Source organism: Ostrea edulis, chromosome 7 (assembly GCF_947568905.1).
Source record: "Ostrea edulis chromosome 7, xbOstEdul1.1, whole genome shotgun sequence".
Taxonomy (NCBI): Eukaryota; Metazoa; Mollusca; class Bivalvia; order Ostreida; family Ostreidae; genus Ostrea; species Ostrea edulis.
This window is the reverse complement of record NC_079170.1, coordinates 64,192,096-64,198,095: the sequence shown is the minus strand read 5'-3', so window position 1 is coordinate 64,198,095 and position 6,000 is coordinate 64,192,096.

Here is a 6,000-nt window from a genome sequence, read left to right as displayed (position 1 = left end):
TTGGCAATTTCATTACAGCTAAATACTTATTTTGTGGTTTTTAATAACATGTTTTGATATTAAAATTTTTGAAAGGTCCAGTATTTTATTGTGAATCGTCTCTAGTATATTCAACTTGGGCATGAAATAAAGCATACATACAATTCAATATTATTGTTTGTAAGATAGATAAGTTCTAGTAGTTTGAAATATTTTTTCATATTCTTACATTGATACATTTGCAATAAGAATATTGCAGTTCTATCTGTGTTAGAAATTACAAAAACAAAATGAAGTCCTTTCAGTGTGTACACAAAAAATATGTGTCCCATCACATTTCACGCCGGTCCCAACTCCCTTATGAATATTGATCAGTCCCTTAGATAGCCTATATTGTATAATAATGTTATTCAAAGAATACTTGCTAACTCTTGTCATTAATGGAATTGCGTTTTCACAGGAAAAGGTCATGGAGGATCTAGAAACTTCATCACTATTGGAACATGTAATGGTAATGAGTGATATGATGTATCTACAAAGTATTTCTTGATTTTTAAGAATGTCATTTAGAGAATATATCCATTCTTTAGAACGAAAACAGCGTTAGCAAATCAGAACAGTGCTGTCCTAAAACTTTACTTTTTAAACGATAATGTAACTATAGCTTTCTGGGAGAAAATTAGGATATGCGACAGACTCATGCTACATGTATATAAAAACATTTGATATACAGCGCATCTCTTTCTCTGCGCAATTGTTGTCTTATATCGTTCTATTCTTAAAGCAACCGCCTCAACAGTTCCATCTAAAAATCTTAATTTACATTCCCCGCTTCACTCGCGTTACATTTAGGACAATCTGTTATACATTCCTTAAATGGGCATGAACATGGTTTTGTTATACAAAAAGTCTGATAATATAATAACATCTGATTCGTGTAAAACAAAACAACAAAATTGAATTTTGAAAGAACTGACGTAAGATGTCATATGAAATATCTACACTTTTCATATTCAAACCAAGGCACGAGCCCTGTTTATGTTTCCATGTCGCGTGACTCTATTATCATTTAATGACGACGGTGAATAAAACGCTTATGCTACGAACATTTCTGTTCTTTCCTATTTGTGGTTGCTCCCTCAATTGATTTATCAATACAGTATGTTCAAATGTTGAATACTTTCGACATACCTCTTAGATATCATAGTGTTCTCACCTCCGCACGTGGTGTCCTGGCTACCTGTTGAGAAACAAGACATGGGGAACCTGATTTTACGTAAACACAAAGTACCCCCATTTTTAAAAGAATATGTTTTCAATCCACCTTTTTGTAAAAAATATTTATTTCTTTGATAAAAAAATGTTCATTTCTATCAATCAAAAATAGTGCCCATGTCCTTTTGAATTTCAAAGCGAACTGACAATTCACAGCTTTACAAAATTTCATTTGTTGATATAACCATGCCAAGTTGCTAGTTAATTCGAACAAAATTGCTTTCCATACTCATATCTTTCAGATGCAATAGTTTCGCTATATATCTAGAAGCAATCGTGTCTATATGAACTTCATACCACCATTCCTCAGGATAAATTACAGACTAGGCTTTTGACATAGCCAGCTGCTTCCTCAATAAAAATATAAATTGGAAACACTAATTCTAATTCTATGAACAAGTATTCTGAGGTTGATTAAAAGGATGTTGAAGTTACATATCGACATTAGATTCATTTATATCTTAACAAAATACTCGCTTCCATTCGTACATCGATTTGATATATTCAAGAGAACGCAACATTTAAAAAAAAAACGTCACAAAGTCGTTAACATCTGCTTCAAACTTAGATATTTTATTGAAACCAAATTGTCCATATTTGCTTATTTTATAGATGATAGACGTTAACTTTGATAGTCGGAAACTGAAACCCCAAATTTATGGCAAATGGGATAATTGTGGTATTTCAATATTTTAACTTCATATATTTATGCAGTAATAATATTCCAGTACATCATGTATATTGTGTATATGTTTTAAACTGATTCGATATGTAATTATAAAAGCACCAATCTAATTAAAATCAGATCTAATGATCTGCTCATTTAGATCGCTACACTACCTACATTTGGTCCGTTTTTGTATTTAGAAGGAAAATAATTTCTTCTACTTCCCAGTAGTCTGGTCCCCATCCTCACCACAAGACTTTTGAAGCGCACAGAAGGAGTACACAAGAACAAGAATAGACTCTCATAAGATAAAAAATAATACATCACAATGCTCAAAAGCTTAATTTGCGCCTAGAAGAACTATATATATATATATGTATATATGTATACATATATATATATATATATATATATATAGTGAGATAAATCTACGATATAATCTTCTAGAGTGCTCGACGTGGCCTCACGGAGCTACATAAATTTATATATATATATATATATATATATATATATATATATATATATATATATATATATTTAATTTTATATGATTTATTTGTGTTTATGATAGCATGTCGACCGAGAACTGAAGTAATTATGTAATTATGCATGAATGCAATATAATCAACGAGTTTAGAATTAAGTAGCAAGCTGACGTAGCTGTGGTAACAAACGAAAAGTTTGGAAGCTGTGTGTGGGGGTTTAAGGTTGATCGATCCTCGTGTGATGTCATAGGTTTTTGCAAAATCTTTATTTTATTAAATTTTGCGCATGATTGAAATATGTCTTTCAGAGGAATTTTATTCACTGAATAAAATAAAAAATTTGGTAAACTTTTGATTCTGAAAAAGTTTTTATTTTCCATAGATAATCAATTATTTTTAATTTTAAAAATGTTGTCAAGGGCAATAACTCCTATGCTGGAATGTCCTCTACTGCATGTCTATGATTCAATGATTTCACAAATATCCACAACTGATTTTTATATATCTATGAATTATCAGATTTCTTAAACTGTTGACATTTAAAATTTGTCATTTCAACAAGTTTTAATTAATTTTCATCATTCTGTTTAACGAAAATGTACGATTTTTTAATGTTGATATATGCTTCTGTTTTTTTTTTGTATGTCTGACATCTTTAAATGGGTGGCAACATAAATATTTTCTTTGGTTATTGATTAGATTAAACTATATTGAATGGAAATTAATACAGTTTTTCCACTTTTAACCATTAATATTGATATTGAGGATCGACCCACCTTAAATAAATATCTAAAGATATGTAGTGGAAAATATGTCGGGATCCGATTTTCCCTAGATACACACTGAAATAAAACAACAAAGGTAGAACAATCCACCACATACTTTTAAAGCTTTCTAATACAGAGAATTATTAACAGAATCTAAAATTACCACTGAAATTCTCCAATCTTTTTTCTGCAGTTGTTCTGTCGATCATAGAATGCATATTGTTCAGCGCTATTCCGTTTGGTTGGAGCTCGTTGGTTTTTGTTTTCAAAGAAATCGGATTGTATGCGGATATGTGTGATAGAAATGGTACCACAGAACTATTAGAACCATGCCCAGAACAAGAGGAACGCTTAAATATGTTTTTCAGTAGCGGCGTCACAACCTATGTGATTTTAGGGATTTTCTATGGTATTATTCTCCAAAAACTAGGAACAACCAAAACCAGGATTATGTTCATGTAAGTGTAAATTTCAACAGAGTTATTACATTCTCAGTCTTTGAATGAAAAAAGTAGATGTCATTTAACTAATATTACTCCCTATGTGACTTGTAAAACAAGTGTTGATTGGTTAATAAGTTGAGTGCAACCTTCTATATACCCTCTTCAAACCCTGCTTGTAACATGGCCGCATTAAACCTATGACGTAAACATACCTTATAATTGCTTGAACTCCAAATAGCTCAGCGTTTAGAAATGAGAGTCGCGATGTCTTTCGGACATGCTATTAAAAGCAGAGGTCCTGCAGCGCAGCAGGTGTTGAGTCGTTAAAAGACACTCACTGCTACGCCCTGGCTGCAAAACTAGGGTACTTCACCTTCAGCTAGTGATGTCTCAATAGGAGTGAAAATCATCAGGTGGACGTGAAGCAAACAGACGTGTGATTATTGCCTGTACTGATGTGGCCGTTCTAGTATGGAATGTTTTAACCCTCGTACTGCAAAGTGGTAGTGGTAGAGGGGGCGTTGTACTAGTCTGGTAGTGTGGTAGTGGCAGAGGGGGCGTTGTACTATAGTCCTGTAGTGTGATAGTGGCATAGGGGGCGTTGTACTAGTCCAGTAGTGTGGTAGTGGCAGAGGAGACGTTGTACTAGTCCTGTAGTGTGGTAGTGGCAGAGGTTGCGTTGTACTAATCCTGCAGTGTGGTAGTGTCAGAGGGGGCGTTGTACTAGTCCTGTAGTGGGGTAGTGGCAGAGGGGGCGTTGTACTAGTCCCGTAGTTTGGTAGTGACAGAGGGGGCGTTGTACTAGTCCTGTAGTTTGGTAGTGTCAGAGGGGGCGTTGTACTAGTCCAATGCTGGAATTAATGTCTAAACAGGTAACCAAGAAATTATATGGGATCTACATTTTAAATCAGTATGGTTTTTTCCTTTTAGATAGCGTGTTTGTGTTGTATAATGTAAAATATTATATTGTGTTGTATAATGTAAATGTGCCATTATTGTTAAACCACTGTTACTGACCATGGGGAAGTGTCTAGGAAAATTCTTCTTGAAACACTTTACTATCAATTAATATTTATCTACATATATGTGTATGTATCAATCTATATATCCACCTATCTACATGTATATGTCTGTCTGTATGTATATACCCATCAATCTGCATATTTACCTACCTACCTACATACATACTACTTACCTACCTACAACCAGCTTTGAAATGTAAAGCTTATACGGTATCAATTTTGATGCACCAGATCCATTTCGACAATTAATGTCTCTTCGGTGATGCTCAATCCGAAAGTTTGGAAATTACAGTAAACTTGTAAGAGCTAAAAGGGAAACTAGAGTGCTAAAAACTGGAACCAAATTCGTCAAAGAATAAAAGCTATGCACGAGGGAGATAATCCTTAATTTGGAAATGAATTTCTAAATTTTACCCCAGCAATTAAATATACATCCATATTTTCAAGGTAGTGACAAAGTACTTAAAGTACTTAGCTACTGGCCTGTAGAGACCCTCGGGGACTAACAGTCCACAAGTAGAGGCCTCAACCCAGGGGTCGTAATGTAAAACTTATACGGTGCCAATTTTGATGCACCAGATGCGCATTTCGACAAATAACGTCTCGACTCAAGCCGAAATGTGTGTTTTCTGTTACCGGAATGTCATGATACTACGGCGTCAACTTTACAAAATATACTTGTCCAATACGATTTTGCAACGTAAACAATAAAACTCTACAGTATTTTTTTTTTCATTTTCAAAGGCAAAATCAGATTTAATAATTATAGTATAGTAGATATTCTTTTATATCACCAATGAGATCGCATCTACAGAATTATACTGAAGTATGCACATTGGTTGATATGTTGAAAAGCGTATGTCCTATCTCACTTACATATCAAACTGTATATATATATATATATATATATACAGATAGTTTATTGCCAAAATAATGGGCCCCTAGGTGCATATACGTTTCAAACATTGCAATTAAGTACAATATGTTTGCACATCTAAAGCTACCAATAGACGATGCATAGGGAACATACTGTTATAGATAAAAATGTTGTTATTGTATCTATATCCATTCGCATACACCTTTCAATCATAAAAAAGATATATAAATCATATAAAAGGTAAACAGATTTGTTCCACCTCGTACCAAAAGTTGGGGTTCAAGAATATTCATAGATTTGTAAAACCCTAATGTACATGTAATACATATACCTGTACATAATATATGTAAACCCCCATACATGGACACACACAATAAAAATTAATGAATTTGGAAACAGACACAAGCATTCTTGGATTTTCATTATTCATTAACCATATAAATTTGTCCAAGTCTTATTGATAGCTGAAATTAGAACATTTTTCA